This window comes from Amblyraja radiata, unplaced genomic scaffold (assembly GCF_010909765.2).
Source record: "Amblyraja radiata isolate CabotCenter1 unplaced genomic scaffold, sAmbRad1.1.pri S89, whole genome shotgun sequence".
Classification (NCBI taxonomy): Eukaryota; Metazoa; Chordata; class Chondrichthyes; order Rajiformes; family Rajidae; genus Amblyraja; species Amblyraja radiata.
The window spans coordinates 12,364,185-12,380,996 of record NW_022630172.1 but is presented as its reverse complement, the minus strand read 5'-3'; the positions used below and the strand labels follow the sequence as shown (position 1 = coordinate 12,380,996).

General features: G+C 51.3%; 1 pseudogene; it reads right to left on the bottom strand.

Moving 5' to 3' along the window:
* Positions 1-969: 969 nt before the first annotated feature.
* On the bottom strand, positions 970-13,584 carry LOC116969610 (annotated as a pseudogene).
* Between the last annotated feature and the right edge of the window lie 3,228 nt (positions 13,585-16,812).

Genomic DNA, 16,812 nt, shown 5'->3' with positions numbered 1-16,812 from the left:
CAGTGACTCTGGGTGGGTGGACGGACCAGACTGTCCCCAACTCTTCTGCAGTTGACAGGAACGTTACCGGGTTTATGGCCCCGTGTGTCCGCTGCCCGGAGCCGCGGCCCAGCTCCACCCGTCCCCGTGTGTGTGTGCGCTGCCGACACATAGCCCGTGACAGTGTGGTGGGAGCCTGCTTGGGGGAGTAAGGGATGGGAGGGCTTGGGGGGGAGGTGCAAGGGGAACGGGCGGTGGACAACTTGGGTGGGTAAGGGGGATGGGCGGTAGCCTGGTTGGGGGAGTAAGGGGATGGGAGGTGCCCAGCTTGGGGGAATAAGGGGGATGGGAGGTGGCCAGCTTGGGGGAGTAAGGGGGATGGGAGGGAGCCAGTTTGGGGGAGTAAGGGGGATGGGAGGTGGCCAGCTTGGGGAAGTAAGGGGAATCGGAGGGAGCCAGCTTGGGGGAGTAAGGGGGTTGGGAGGTGGCCAGCTTGGGGGAGTAAGGGGGATGGGCGGTAGCCAGCTTGGGGGAGTAAGGGGGATGGGAGGTGGCCAGCTTGGGGAAGTAAGGGGAATCGGAGGGAGCCAGCTTGGGGGAGTAAGGGGGTTGGGAGGTGGCCAGCTTGGGGGAGTAAGGGGAATCGGAGGGAGCCAGCTTGGGGGAGTAAGGGGGATGGGAGGTGGCCAGCTTGGGGGAGTAAGTGGGATGGGAGGTGGCCAGCTTGGGGAGTAAGGGGGATGGGAGGTGGCCAGCTTGGGGAGTAAGGGGGTTGGGAGGTGGCCAGCTTGGGGGAATCGGAGGGAGCCAGCTTGGGGGAATAAGGGGGATGGGAGGTAGCCAGCTTGGGGGAGTAAGGGACAGGTGGCACTAACAACCCCGCGACGCCATTGCTGCCACGAGGAGCAGCACCAAAACTCACCGCCTTCCTAACCGATCTCGGACCTGGACCACCGAGGATGCCGCTGTCATGGACCTTCCCGCGTGACCTCACCCGTGGTCGTTGCCGCCTTTGCTGCCTCGCTGGAGCCGCCGATCCTCGCTGCCTTTCCGTTCATCCGCTGACCGGCACTTGCAACACTTCGCCCGCGTGCCATTCCACTCCCCGCGGGCCTCGACCAGGCCTGGGATCTCCACACTGCAGACTCTCACACCACGTGGTCTGACTGCACTGGGACCTAATGCTCCCCCTCCTCCCACAGGGATCCTCAATAGACAAAAGATGCAGGAGTAGGCCATTCGGCCCTTTGAGCCAGCACCGCAATGTTCCCGTTCCTGCCTTCACCCCAAATCCCTTGACTCCCTTAAGAGCCCCATCTAGCTCTCTCCTGAAAGTATCCAGAGAATCGCCTTCTGAGGCAGATAATTCCACAGACTCGCCATTCTCTGTGTGAAAAAGTGTGTCTTCATACCCGTTCTAACCCTTATTCTGAAACTGTGGCCCCTGGTTCTGGAGTCCCCTAACATCGGGAACATGTTTCCTGCCTCTTGCGTGTACAAACCCTTAATAATCTTTTGTGTTTCAATAGCATTCCTTCTCATCCTTCTTTTTTATATTTTTGATGATATTTTTATTAGAAGTAGACATACTGTAGAGTATAGTTACATATTATAGTAAAAACCTTTTCATATACATCAGCCATACATTATTAAAATGTTCAATTGTCGATTACTTCTGCTTCTAGTGTTTTTTTTAATATAGAAAAAGAGAGAAAGGGGGAATAAAAGTTACAAATATCAAAAAAACAAAAAAGGTGGAATGGATTACTTATAATACGTCATTGGAGATAGGTTCGTCGATTATAAAGTATGACTTTTCATCTAATCCTGAGTTCAAGTTTCAGTTGGGTTTTCGTGCCGGGCCAATCTATCCCGTCAGATAATTAATGAATGGAGCCCATATTTTATCAAAAAGTTCTTGTTTATCCATTAAGACAAGTCTAATTCTTTCTAGATATAGGGTCTCCGACATTTCCACAATCCACATTTTAATTGTGGGGGTTGTAGGGCCTTTCCAAAATTTTAATATTTTTTCCCGGTTATTATACTGTAGTCGAGGAAATTTATTTGGCTTTTTGGGAGTGTTAAACTTTGCTCTGATATTCTAAGTATTATTAATTTTGAGTTTGGATCCAGTTTTGTATTAATAACTTCTGAGATTATTTCAAAAATATCAGTCCAGAAATGTTTAATTTTTATACAATTTGCAAACAAGTGTCAAATTAGCCTCTAGATGTAGACATTTATCACAAATAGGAGAGATTTGTGGGAAGATTCTATTTAGTTTTATTTTGGAGTAGTGTAATCTATGTAAGACTGTAAATTGTATTAAAGCATGTCTGGCATTTAACGAACATTGATGTATATGTTGTAAACTTTCGTCCCACACATCTTTTGTTATAGGATGACCTAATTCATTTTCCCATGTGTGTCTATATGGTTCCGTCGGTGGTACCTAGTTGTTTAGGAAGGTGTTATTAATATAAGCTATTAATTTTTATGTGTTTGGATGCTTGTTCAAACATTCATCAAAGATTTCTGGTTCCCTAGTCCTGTAGACTTGTGTATTAGATTTAACATAATCTCTAATTTGTAGATATCTGAAGAAATTATTTGAGTGCAGTCCATAATTCTGTTGTAACTCTTGAAATGAAAGAAAAGTGCATTTCCCATAAAGATGTCCAATCTTTTTAATTCCATAATTTTTCCATTGTGTGAAACCCTTATCCAAAATGGATGGCTTGAATAAAGGATTATTTACAATGGGAAGGCATAGTGTTATATTATTCAATTTTAAAACTTTTAAAAAATTGTTTCCAAATTCGTATTCCACTATGTATTATGGGGTTTTCCTTATAGGTTTTTTTGTGTAGTTTTGTGGGAGCAAATATGATCGGACCAATTTCAAAAGGTAAACAGTCTTCCTTTTCCATCCTTAACCAAACTGGTTGTTGATCCATTTCTTCCAGCCAGAAATTCATGTTTTTAATATGGACTGCCCAGAAATAAAACAAGAAATTTGGCCAAGCCAAACCTCCATTTATCTTTGACTTACAAACCCTTAACAATCCTATATGTTTCAATAAGATCCTCTCTCATCCTTCTAAACTCCAGAGTGTACAAGCCCAGCCGTTCCATTCTCACAGCATATGACAGTCTCGCTATCCCGGGAATTAACGTTGTGAACCTATACTGCACTCCCGCAATAACAAGAATGACTTTCCTCAAATTAGGGGACCAAAAACTGCACACAATGCTCCATGTGGGGGGGGGGGGGGGGGGGGGGCAAGGGGAACGGGCGGTGGCCAACTTGGGTGGGCCCTGTACAACTGCAGAATTACTTCTTTGCTTCTCTACTTAGCTCCTCTTGTTATGAAGGCCAACATGCCATTTGATTTCTTCATTGCCTGCTGTACCTGCATGCTTACTTTCATTCACTGATGAACAAGGACCCCCCAGATCCTGTTGTACTTCCCCTTTTCCTTTGACACCATTCAGATAATAATCTGCCTTCCTGTTTTTGTAATTAAAGTGGATAGCCTCACATTTATTCACATTAAACGTCATCTGCCATGCATCTACCCACTCACCGAACCTGTGCAAGTCACCCTGCATTCTCATAGCATCCTCCTCACAGTTCACACAGTCACCTAGCTTTATGTCATCTGCAAATTTGCTAATGTTCCTTGTTATCCCTTCATCTAAATCATTAATAAAAATTGTAAATAGCTGCGGTCCCAGCATCAAGCCTTGCGGTACCCCATTAGTCACTGCCTGCCATTCTGAAAGGGACCCATTCTGAAAGGGACATCTCTGGCTCTTCACACTGACCTGACTCGCCTGGAACGATAGGGCATGTATGTGAGGATGCTTTTCAAAGAACACAGCTCTGCCTTCAACACGGTCATCCCCACCAAGCTCACCACCAAACTCCACCAGCTAGGCCTCAGCTCGTCGATATTCGACTGGATCGTGAATTTCTTGACGGAGTGACCGCAGGCAGAGGGCCCGCACCTGTCCTCCACTATCACCCTGAGTACCGGCACACCACAGGGCTGTGTACTGAGCCTCATGCTCTACTCCCTTTTCACACATGACTGTGCTGCTGCATTCGATATGCATTGTCAAGTTTGCAGACGACACAACAGTGATTGGGCTGATCACCAACGGTGATGAAACACACTACAGAGCGGAGGTGCAGAACCTGGCGGACTGGTGCGCAGGTAGCAACTTGTCCCTAAACACCTCCAAGACCAAGGAGCTGATTATCAACTTCAGGAGGTCCCATAGTGGAGAATACGATCCAATCTTTATCAACGGGGACAGTGTGGAGAGAGTGTCCAGCTTTAGGTTTCTGGGCACTCACATTTCAGAGGACCTCACATGGTCCACCAACACCGCTGCGCTGGTCAAGAAGGCACAGGAACGACTGTACTTCCTGAGTACATTAAAAAAGATTGGTCTGCCCCAACAGCTGCTGACAACCTTCTACCGCTGCACCACAGAGAGCATATTAACATATGGCATCTCTGTGTGGTATCTCAGCTGCACGGAGGCGGAGAGGAGAGCTCTTCAGCGCGTCGTCCACAGAGCGCAGAGGATTATTGGGACACAGCTACCAGCCTTGGAGGGCATCTACCACGCACGGTGCCTCAGGAATGCCGTCAGCATCCATAAACACTCCTCACTCCCTTGTAACGGACTGTTCGAACTACTTCCCTCCGGCAGATGTTACAAGGCCTTCTACGTCCGATCCTCCAGACTCAGAAACAGCTTCATTCCCAGAGCTATAGCGGCTCTGAACCGGCCCGGCTGAGTCCCCCATCCCCCCTGGACAGTCTCCCTCAGATGGTCACGTCGCACAGTTTATTTATTTGTATTTATTTTTTCACATCGGTTGGAAGCTGCATACTAAATCTCGTTGCACTGATGTACAATGACAATAATACATTATTATTATTATTATTATTATTATTATTATTATTATTATTATTATTATTATTATTATTATTATTATTATTATTATTATTATTATTATTATTATTATTATTATTATTATTATTATTATTATTATTATTATTATTATTATTGTGTCATGTTTGTCTGTAATCATATCTTATCGAAAAAACGATGTGCTAACGGTAAAAATGTTACATATTCCAGTAGAGATTTTTCTCCTGGTCCAAAACAGCCTTATCAGAAAAATTCGTGCTTTATTTCTCGAGTTATTTATGAAAATGTTCACAAATCCGAGAAAACATTGAAAGTAAACGAGATGGTCTCGCAGATGACGTCACAGTGGATCTGCTGCGCGCGATCTGCTCTGTGTTCCACCCACTGCGAGTGACGTCACACACACCCACGCAGTCGTTTGGTTGAAACCCACTTCCCCCGATGTCCGCTCCTCCCCCGCTCTACCCCGCTGTTCCCCCGCTCTTCCCCGCTGCCCCCTGTTCCTCCCCGCTGCCACCGCTCTTCCCCGCTGCCCCCGGGCTCTTCCCCGGCTGTTCCCGCTGTCCCCGCTGCCCCCGCTGCCCCCGCTCTTCCCCACTGTACCCCGCTCTTCCCCACTGTACCCCGCTCTACCCCGCTCTTCCCCCGCTCTTCCCCGCCTTCCCCGCTCTTCCCCGTTGCACCCGCTCTTCCCCGCTGCACCCGCTCTTCCCCGCCTTCCCCGCTCTTCCCCGCCGCCCCCGCTCTTCCCCGCCTTCCCCGCCTTCCCCGTTACTCCCGCTCTACCCCGCTGCCCCCGCTCTTTCCCGCTGTCCCCGCTCTTTCCCGCTGCCCCCTGTTCCTCCCCGCTTCCCCGTTGCCCCCGCTCTTCCCCGCTGTCCCTTGTTCCTCCCCGTTGGCTCCGCTCTTCCCCGTTGCACCGCTCTTCCCCCGCTCTTCCCCGTTGCCCCCCCCCCCCCGCGCTTCCCCGCTGCCCCCGTTCTTCCCCGCTGCCCCCGCTCTTCCCCGCTGACCCCGCTCTTCCCCGCTGCCCCCGCTCTTCGCCGCTGCCCCCACTCTTCCCTGCCGCTTCCCCACGCCGCCCCCTTCCTCCTCGCACACCTTTCTCACCCTACTCTCCCCCCTCCTCTCTCTCCCCTCTCTCCCCCTCCTTTCTCCTTCTTCTCTCCCCCTCCCCGCTACCTCTCCTCTCCCCCTCCTCTCTTCCCCCTCTCTCCCACCTCTCTACACCTCTTCTCTACCCCCTCCTCTCTCCCGCCTCTTTCCGCCTCTCCTCTCTCCCCCTCCTCTCTTTTCCCTTGTCTCTCCCCCTTGCCTCTCACCCCCATGTCTGTGTGTGTGTGACGCCACAACCGCGTGTTGAGAGGATGGGGCACAACGTGTCCTACTTGGCCTAGTCTATATTACTAAAAGCCTGATCTTGACCGCTTTGGGCTCACTGTGCTGTGATTTCCGAGAGAACGCCGCGACCTACGGCCGTCAATTTGGCCACCTCGCTCAGAGCCCCCCTCCGCCTTCCGGGATCAGAGGATTTTTTCCATCGATGAAAAGTCAGAGAGATATTAGTGTTTATTTTGCCATTCTCTCTGCTGCTCCTGCTGGAGGGAGGGGGAAGGACTATAAAACCAGGAAGTGGTGTGCCTCACTCAGTCTCTGCAACATGGAGGAAGCCAGAGGGTCACATCTCTCTGAGCTCTGAATAACACTGAACATATGTCTACTCAACTATGAGTGCCCTTAATGTGGTTTGAAAATGAAAATATTTGTTTGAAGTAAAATGGCCCTGCCTGCAAATGGTTGTTTGGGGGTTTGGGTTGAAGTGAAAAGGCACTGCCTGTAAATAGTTGTTTGTCTAAACTTGACAATTTCCTGTTTGCATTATATTGATTTTGGATAAAACGCTACCACTTACTGCTGTGATTTTTGGCCATCTTACTCAGTCCCCCTTCGTTCATCAGGTGCAGAGGATTCTTCCCATCAATGAAAAATAAAAGTGTTATTAGAGTTTTAAAAAATGTGAGAATCTCTCTCCTGTCAATCACGCCATGAAGACACACCTTTTCCGGTGGGAGGGATTATAAAATCCAGAAGTGTGGGTGTGGCTCAGTCTCTGCATGATGGAGGAGGGAGAGGTCACGACTCTGTCTGAGCTGTGAATCAACTAAACACACTGAATGTCTACTGAACTGTGAGTGTGGTGTTTTATGCGGTTTTATGGTGGTTTCTCCCTAAAAATGGTTGGAAAATGGATTTGAATATGGTGGCCTTCTACTTGAAATGGAATTTCAAGGAATAGCCGTGAGTCAATTGCCAGCCTGCCAGCCATGATTGAGCTGCCAGCGCATCAGGCTTGAGGGACTGAGCAGCCACCCCAAGGATCCATTTGGCCCACAATGTCCATACTAGCCGTCGGGAGACCAGTAGGCCCTGCAGCCAACAACACCCATACCAGCGCTCCAGAACCCCCCCCCCCCCCCTCCCCACTGGCCACCAATATTCGAATTGGTGGAGAGGTGGAATATTGCGTCGAGGGACCAGCCCTCCCGTGTGAACATAGGACCCAACGGGTCCCACTTAGTCTAGTATAAAATTTTTAAAAAAGGATAATGCTGTCCGATCTTGCACAATTGTGACGGCTTGATTTCAAAAACAGGACAGGGGCATTCCTGAGGGATTTGGGGGGTTGGAAGAGGTTTCGTCTGTGTGTTTCCTCTCGGTTGTTGGCCGGGGAGGAAGGCGGCAGCACTCGGTCCGTCGGGGCTAGGATGCGCGGGAGGAAGGCAGAGCTTGGATTGAGGCTCGGAAGGCTGAGCTCGTCTCCCCTGCCCCGACCCGCATCCGGTCCACCACGGAGGGGTAAGCGAGCAAACTCCACACGAACGACGTCGGTGGTCGCTCTGCCCGGAGACGGTTCTGCATGGATATTGCATGTATTGCGTTTGTCATCACTGTATGTACACTGTTTGTTCTGGCGGCTGCGTATGAACGGGCGATGTCATCACGTCCCGGTTGATGTGCAGAACAACAAACTTACTCCCTCCAGCTGGCTACCTCTAATACCCCTTACTCCCCCAAGCTGGCTACCTCCCATTCCCCTTACTCCCCAAGCTGCCTACCTCCCATTCCTTACTCCCCCAAGCTGGCGACCTCCCAACTCTCATTTCCCCCAGACTGGCCACCCCCATACCTGCTCCCCCCAAGCTGGCTACATCCCATCCGGTACCCCACTAGGTGAGTACCCCCCCCCCATTCGTTAATCCTCCTAGCTGGCTACCTCCCATTCCTCGTATTCCTCCAAGCTGGCCACGTCCCAACCCTCCCCTGTCCCACTTAGGAACCCTGAACGGAAACCTCTGGTGACCTTGTGCCCCACGCAAGGTTTCCATGAGTCGCCAGAGGTTTTGGTCACTCGCCTGGAAAGCCTCAACCGAAGCGTGAGCTGTATCTACTGACCAAAGATCCTACAGGATCATTGCTAGACCGCATACACACATACACTCACACACACATACACACACAGACAGACAGACATACACACACACACACACACACACACACACACACACACACACACACACACACACACACACACACACACACACACACACACACACACACACACACATCACGAAGGTGGGGGCCAGGGACAGCAGAGGGGCGCTGTCTGCGCAATGAAGAGGAAGGTAAACGGCTGCCACAGAGCACCGTAAGTCCTTTAGACAGCGCGGGCGGGAGGGAGAGAAGGGGAAAGAAGGGAGAGAAGGACAGAGAAGGGAAGAGAGAAGGGGAGATAGAAGGGGGAGATCCAATAGGATCCTATAGGAGTTTTGCTGAAAACTCCAATGAACCAATCAAAATGGCCGGTCAGCGAAGGAGATTGCCTTCGACTGCCTGTCAGTAAATAGCGACCCCACTCCACGGGCTTCGACCAAACGGCAACCTATTTTTAGTCGAGGCCGGTTTTGAATTTGCTGAAATAATCGCAGGAACATAGAAGGGGCCTCGACTACGCGGAAATCACTTTCGACCATTAGGGAGAGTGACCAAAACCTCCGGGAACCTCACGGAAACCTTGGGTGGTGCGCAAGGTCACCAGAGGTTTCGGTTCAGGTTTCCTAAGTGGGACAGGGGCTCCCATCCCTCACTCCCCTAAGCTGGCTCCCACCGCACTGTCACGGGCTATGGGTCGGCAGCGCGCACACACACACACGCACACACTCGCACGCACACACGCACACACACACGCGCACACACACACACACACACGTGCACACACACGCGCACACGGAGCGGGGCCGCGGCTCCGGGCAGCGGACACACGGGGTCATAAACCCGACAACATCCCCGTCAGTTGCAGCAGAGTTGGGGACAGTCTGGTCCCTCCGCCCACCCAGAGTCACTGACCGCACTGCACCGGCACCACGAGACACAGCCCCCGCCGACCCACTCACCGGGGTGATTCACCCCTCCCCCCCATCTGACCCACACACGGGGATGATTCACCCCTCCCCCCGACCCCCACATGGGGTGAATCACCCCCCCACCGACCCACACACCGGGATGATTCACACCTCCCCCCCCTCAACCCACACACCTTGATGATTCATACCCCCCCTCGACCCCCAACTAGGGTGATTCACCCCCCCACACACACGGGGATGATTCACCCCCCCCCCACCCCCACATGGGGTGAATCACCCACCCCCCCCCCCCCCCCGACCCCCACATGGGGTGAATTACCCGGGTGCCGGGCTGTCTGTAGCCCCGCCGCTGCGTTTCAGCTGCCAAACACCAAACGATATCGCCAAGTGCAGGAACTATCTTTGAAGTAGTGGGGAGGTGTGTGACTCCCCTACGGCTACAGATATGCATGGAGGCGAGAATAATTTCTGATCATTTCTGGAGATGGTTGGCATTTCCTTTCATTATTAATAGTACAACCTGAATTCTGAAGAATTCCAAAGAGCACAGAAATCAACATTCGTCTCTTAAAGAAAGCAGACAGCAACAAGCTTGTTAAACCAAAGCAATCTTTTAATCAATCTGCCAGACGTGAGTGGCGAGATCTACAAAGAGCACACACGTTGCTCAGTGCTTCTCGGGCTCCACCCAAAGAAGAAAGGAAAGTTAGAGTCATTATACATTTTCTTATCAATAAAACACCTTCTAAATCTGAGTGAAAGATCCGTAGCCTAAGGGAAACAAGGGAGGCTGGACACATATATTTGCAATGTCGGCCTTATTCACAAATCTAGGCACAGCTTCAGTACAGCTGCCCATTCCGGAAGGACAACTAACTCCATTTTGTTTTCAAATGACTTCCATCTTGGTTCCAGAATGGGCATCCGTCTGTGAACTAAAACAAGCTTGTAAGACTTGGATGGAAGACACTACCTTGTCCTTAGCTGGGACAGGCAATTCAGACAGATATCTAATATGTACTGTGCCCAGACAATACGTCTCTCTGTTAATACATTGTTAATACATTGTTTCAATGATTAGTATAAACCAAGCTTCTAGGATTGTCCCAGAATTTATTCTGCTGGGAAAATTCTCTTTTAAATTTGACTGCTTTCTGTTTTTCAGCAAATCTCCATTTTTAATTTACGGACCAAATTAAATTCTTTCAGTGAGGTCAGGATAAACTTGCTTTATTTGCGTAAGGCACAAATGCGTCAAAACATTCGTTAAAAAAACACTTTAAAATGCCTTAGAAGGAACTGCAGATGCTGGAAAATTGAAGGGAGACAAAAATGCTGGAGAAACTCAGCGGGTGCAGCAGCATCTATGGAGTGAAGGAAATAGGCAACGTTTCGGGTCAAAACCCTTCTTCAGACTGATGTGAGGGTGGGGGAGGCGGGAAGAAGAAAGGAAGAGGTGGAGCCAGTGGGTTGAGGGAGAGCTGGGAAGGGGAGGAGAAAGTAGGGACTACTTGAAACTAGAGAGGTCAATGTTCACTGGGGTGCAAACTGCCCAAGTGAAATATGAGGTGCTGCTCCTCCAATTTACGATGGGCCTCACTCTGGCCATGGAGGAGGCCCAGGACAGAAATGTCGGATTCGGAATGGGAGGGGGAGTTGAAGTGCTGATCCACCGGGAGATCAGGTTGGTTATTGCGAACCGTGCGGAGGTGTTCGGCGTGTGTGCGTGAGTGTGTGTGTGAGAGAAACAGTGTGTGTGTGTGAGAGAGAGAGAGAGAGAGAGAGAGAGAGAGAGAGAGAGAGAGAGAGAGAGAGAGAGAGAGAGAGAGAGAGAGAGAGAGAGAGAGAGAGAGAGAGAGAGAGAGAGAGAGAGAAAGTGCATGTGTTAGAGAGAGCAGGGAAGAGAGGGAGTGTGTTTGAGAGCGGGAGGGACTGTGTGTGTGTGTGTGGGAGAGAGAGAGGGGGGAGAGTGTTATTAGTGTGAGAGGGAGTGTTTGTGTGTGTGAGAGCGGGACTGTGTGTGTGTGTGAGAGAGAGAGAGAGAGAGAGAGAGAGAGAGAGAGAGAGAGAGAGAGGGGGGAGTGTTGTTAGTGTTGGAGAGAGGGAGTGTTTGTGTGTGTGAGAGCGGGACTGTGTGTGTGAGAGACAGGGAGCGAGAGAGGGAGTGTGCTAGAGAGACTGAGCGAGTAAGGGAGTGTGTGAGAGAGAGGAAGGCGGCACAAGAGGGTGGAATGGAGAGAATTTGTGTACGAGTGGGGGAGAGTGGAAGGAGAGGAGAGAGAGGAATGTATATGTGCAGCTTTATGGGACATTGGTCAGGTAGAATTTGGAGTATTGCATACAGTTCTGGTCATTCCATTACAGGACTGATGTGGTGGCTTTGGGGAAGGTGCAGAGATGGTTAACCAGATGGTTTAAAAACAAGGAACTGCAGATGCTGGTTTACAAAAAAGGACACAAAATGCTGGAGTAACTCAGCGGGACAGGCATCATCTCTGGAGAGATGGAATTGGTGACTAAAGAAACGATCCGAAATGTTACTCATTCCTTCCAGTATTTTGTATCTACCTAAACAGCGCCTATCTATCCACGTGTCAGTGTGCCAGCAGGCTGGAGGAGCGGGCAAAGGCCTTGCCACCGAGCGGACAGGTGAACGGGCGCTGTCCGATGTGGACTCGCCGGTGCTCCAGCAGGTGGTCAAGGAGGGTGAAGCCCTTACCACAGGACGGGCAGGGGAAGGGGCGCTCACTGCTGTGTGTACGCCGGTGCTGCCATAGGCTGGACATGTGGGTGAAACCCTTGCCACACTCAGCGCACACAAAGGGTCTCTCCCCTGTGTGTATCCGCTGGTGCTCCCGCAGCCCCCGTGCTCTCTAGTCACAGCGGGAGCAGCTGCTCACCGGCGTGGGTCCGCCGGTGCTGCCGCAACCCCCGCGAGCTGTCAAACTGCTCACCGCAGTACGGGCAGTCATAGGGCTGGCCACTGGTGTACACGTGCTGGTGAGACAGGGCATGGGAGGCCATGGCAAAGTGCTCTCCACTCACCGGGCTGGGGAAGGGACAGTCCCCAGCGTGCACCTGCTGGTGGGACAGCAGCTTGGAGGAGCATTTGAAGCCCTTGCCGCACTGGGTGCAGGTGTAGGGGCGCTCGCCGGTGTGGGTGCGCTGCCGTTGCAGCAGGTTGCTGGACCGGGTGAAGCACTTATCGCACTGGGCGCATGTGTAGGGGCGCTCGCCGGTGTGGGTGCGCTGGTGCTTCAGCAGGGTGCCGGACTGGGTGAAGGCCTTGCCGCACGTGTAGGGGCGCTCGCCGGTGTGGGTGCGCTGATGATCCAGCAGGTTGCTGGACCGGATGAAGCCCTTACCGCACTGGGCGCATGTGTAGGGGCGCTCGCCGGTGTGGGTGCGCCGGTGCGTCAGCAGGGTGCCGGCCTGGGTGAAGGCCTTGCCGCTCTGGGCGCAGGTGTAGGGGCGCTCGCCGGTGTGGGTGCACCGGTGATCCAGCAGGTTGCTGGACCGGGTGAAGCCCTTACCGCACTGGGCGCATGTGTAGGGGCGCTCGCCGGTGTGGGTGCGCCGGTGCGTCAGCAGGGCGCCGGACTGGGTGAAGGCCTTGCCGCCCTGGGCGCAGGTGTAGGGGCGTTCGCCGGTGTGGATGCGCTGGTGCACCAGCAAGTGGCTGGAGTGGGTGAAGCCCTTGCCACAGTCACTGCAGGTGTAGGGCCGCTCCACGGTGTGCACACGCCTGTGCTTCTTCAGCGCTGGTTCCGACTTGAAGTCTTTTCCGCAATCGGAGCAGGTGAAGGGCCCCTTACTGCTGTGCACCCGTCAGTGCACCTGCAGCACCGACAACTGGGCAAAGCTCTTGCCGCAGGTGGAGCAGCCATGGGGCTTCTCACCCGTGTGCACCCACCGGTGTCTCTTCAGCTCATTCGCCGTCTTGAAGTTCTTGCCGCAGTCGGAGCAGGTGAAGGGCCTCTCGCCGGAGTGCACGAGGTTGTGCCGCTGCAGCTGGTTATAGAAGGTGAAGCTCTTGCCGCACTCCAAGCAATCGAAGGGGCGTTCTCCCGTGTGCACCCGTCGGTGGGTCTCCAGCCGGCTCGGGCTCTGCCAGGTCTTGCCAAACACGTCACACTCATAGCGCTTCTCCTTGTTGTGCCCCATCATGTGGTCCTCCATCGAAGCTCAGCTCCTCGAAGCTCAGCCCACACACCGAGCGGGGGGGGGGGGGGGGGGGCTCACTGGCACCCTGGCCGCGCTCAATATCCGCTCACGTCCCTGTCTCTCCGTCCACAGCAACGGCTCCTAAACCCTGCAGGAGGTGAACACAGAGCGTCAACAAGCTGCCAAACAGGACATTACTAGCACACATTGGGTGCGTTTATGGAGGTGGAAACCGTTAAATAATTCTGCGCGGCACAGTGGCGCAGCGGTACAGTTGCTGCCTCACCGCCAGAGACCCGGGCTTGATCCTGACTACGGGTGCTGTCTGTGTGGAGTTTGTACGTTCTCCCTTTGACCTGCGTGGGTTTTTATTCCAGGTGCTCCGGTTTCCACCAACATTTCAAAGACGTTCAGTGTTGTAAATTAATCGGCCTCCACAAAAAAACTAAATTGTCCCCAATGTGCGTAGGACAGTGCTAGTTTACGGGGTGATCGCTGGTCGGCACTTATTCCATGGGCCGAAAGACCTGTTGTTTCCGCACTGCATCTCTAAACTAAACTAAACTAAACCAAAGAAGGGTGTTGACCCAAAACGTCACCCATTCCTCTCTCCACAGATGCTGCCTGACCTGCTGAGTTACTCCAGCACTTTGTGTCTATCTTCTCCACAGATGCTGCCTGACCCACCGAGTTGCTCCAGCACTTTGTCATAGTCATGGAGTGATGCAGCGTTGGAAAGAGGCCCTTCGGCCCAACTCGTACCCGTATTCCTAGGTCCCTCGGCTCTACACATTCTGCAAGGCTCAGAGTTCAGAGTCCTAATGAGACCACACCTGGGGTATTGTGTGCCGTTTTGGTCCCCTAATTTGAGGAAGGACATTCTTGCTATTGAGGGAGACCAGCGTAGGTTTACAAGGTTAATTCCCGGGATGGCTGGACTGTCATATGCTGTGAGAATGGAGCGGCTGGGCTTGAACACTCTGGAGTTTAGAAGGATGAGAGGGTATCTTATTGAAACATATAAGATTGTTAAGGGTTTGGACATGCTTGAGGCAGAAAACATGTTCCCGATGTTGGGGGAGTCCAGAACCAGGGGCCACACAGAGTTTAAGAACAAGGGGTAAGCCATTTAGTACGGAGACGAGGAAACACTTTTTCTCACGGAGAGTTGTGAGTCTGTGGAATTCTCTGCCTCAGAGGGCGGTGGAGGCCGGTTCTCTGGATACATTCAAGAGAGAGCTAGATAGGGCTCATAAAGATAGTGGAGTCAGCGGATATGGGGAGAAGGCAGGTACGGGGTACTGATTTGGGATGATCAGCCATGATCACATTGAATGGCGGTGCTGGCTTAAAGGGCCGAATGGCCTATTCCTGCACATATTGTCTCTTGTCTATTGCCCCAGCGCCCCGCCATTCACAGTGAAGATCCTGCCCTGGTTTGACTTCCTAAACTGCAACACCCTCCCCACCCCCAAACAATGTGACCTCCTCCCTGTGGCTCCCTGCCCATTACCCCTGCTGCCTCATGCTCGTTGCCCCCCTTTGCTCCCTCCCCCCTCCTCCCCAACCCCAAACAATGTGAACCCCCACCCGGCTCCCTACCCCCTTCTATGACTCACTTGACCCCTCTCTCCCCACCCCCCCCCCCCCCACAGTTCCCATCCCCCCCCCATTCATCCCCCTCGGCACCAAACCCACTCCCCCTTGAATCCCTCCCCCCTCCCTTTGCTCGCTGCTTGCCCCCGCTACTCACTTCACCCCCTTTCCACCTCCAGCCCCTCACCCCTCTCCTCCCCCCCTACACACTCACTCTCTCTCTCCCTCTCTCCCTCTCTCTGACAGAAGCAATTCTGTTCCTCAGACGTTATTAATAAATTTTAGGTATGTACGTTTGTAGCAAACTTAAATACCTACGCATTTACTTTTAATTTCTATTGCACATGAGATTTTTTTTGGTCATAATTTAGCCATTTAGCTCATACCTATGGTCTTAGTTTAATAAATTTTGCAGTAATGCTTTTATAATTTTTACCTCCAAGCTGATCAAAAAGGCACAGCAGCGCCTTTACTTCCTGAGGAGGCTCAAGAAAGCCCACCTGTCCCCCCAGATCCTGACCAACTTCTACAGGTGTACCATCGAGAGCATCCTGACCGCCTGCTTCACGGTATGGTACAGCAGCTGCACTGTTGCGGACAGGAAGGCACTACAACGGGTGGTGAAAACCGCGCAGCACATCATCGGCGCCCCGCTCCCTGCCATGGATGCCCTCCACCGAAAACGGTGTCTGAAACGAGCTGGGAAGATCATTAAAGACCCCTCCCACCTCAATCATGGACTGTTTGCCCTCCTCCCATCAGGGAGGCGGTACAGGAGCCTCAGGTCTCGTACCAGTAGGATGAGGAACAGCTTCTACAATCATACCGTCGCATTGCTGAACTCGGAGTCCCGCCGATAGATTCCTCCGGTCCCTCCGTCCCCATTGTTTAATTATTCTGCATTTTTTTATTGTTCTGTATCCTCTTTTTTTTTAATTTCTATATTGCACTACTACGGACTGACGCAAAACTGCATTTCGTTGTACCGATACTCAGTATTTGTGCAATGACATTAAAGTTGAATTGAATTGAATTGAATTGAATTGAATATAATTTTTACTTTATTCAATGGAATTGTAATTTTGTCACGGTCCTTTCTGTCATTTTGTTTTCTTTTAGCATAATGAATTATGGTTTTTATTTCAAGAATAAACATTAATAAAAAGCCACAATAGCACAGCTACAACCGTTAGACTCAAACCTTTATGGACATGGGTTTAAAAGGCAGCCTGATGATCAAGTGGTTCTTATGAAATGCCAACTTGTGTAATGTCATCACAGCAGATTTAGAATTATTTTACCGAGGGGTCGGGGTCGGATGTTTTGGAAACAAATCCACAGCCCAGTTTATTCCACTTCACTCTGTGTTTATAACATTATTTACCCCAGTTTTACCCCCAGACCGGGTTTATTCCGCTGTCCTGTGTGTTTATAACATTAGTTACCCCAGTTTTACCGTGTTTATTTTGTTCCCCTCTATGTTTATAACATTAGTTACCCCAGTTTTACCCCCAGACCGGGTTTAATTTGTTCCCCTGTATGTTTTTAACATTATTTACCCTAGTTTTACCGGGTTTATAACATTATTTACCCCAGTTTTACACCAGATTTACCGGGTTTATTTCCCCAGACGTGTAGTTTTTAACATTATTTACCCCATATTTACTGTGTTTATTCCCCAGACGAGTAGTTTATAACA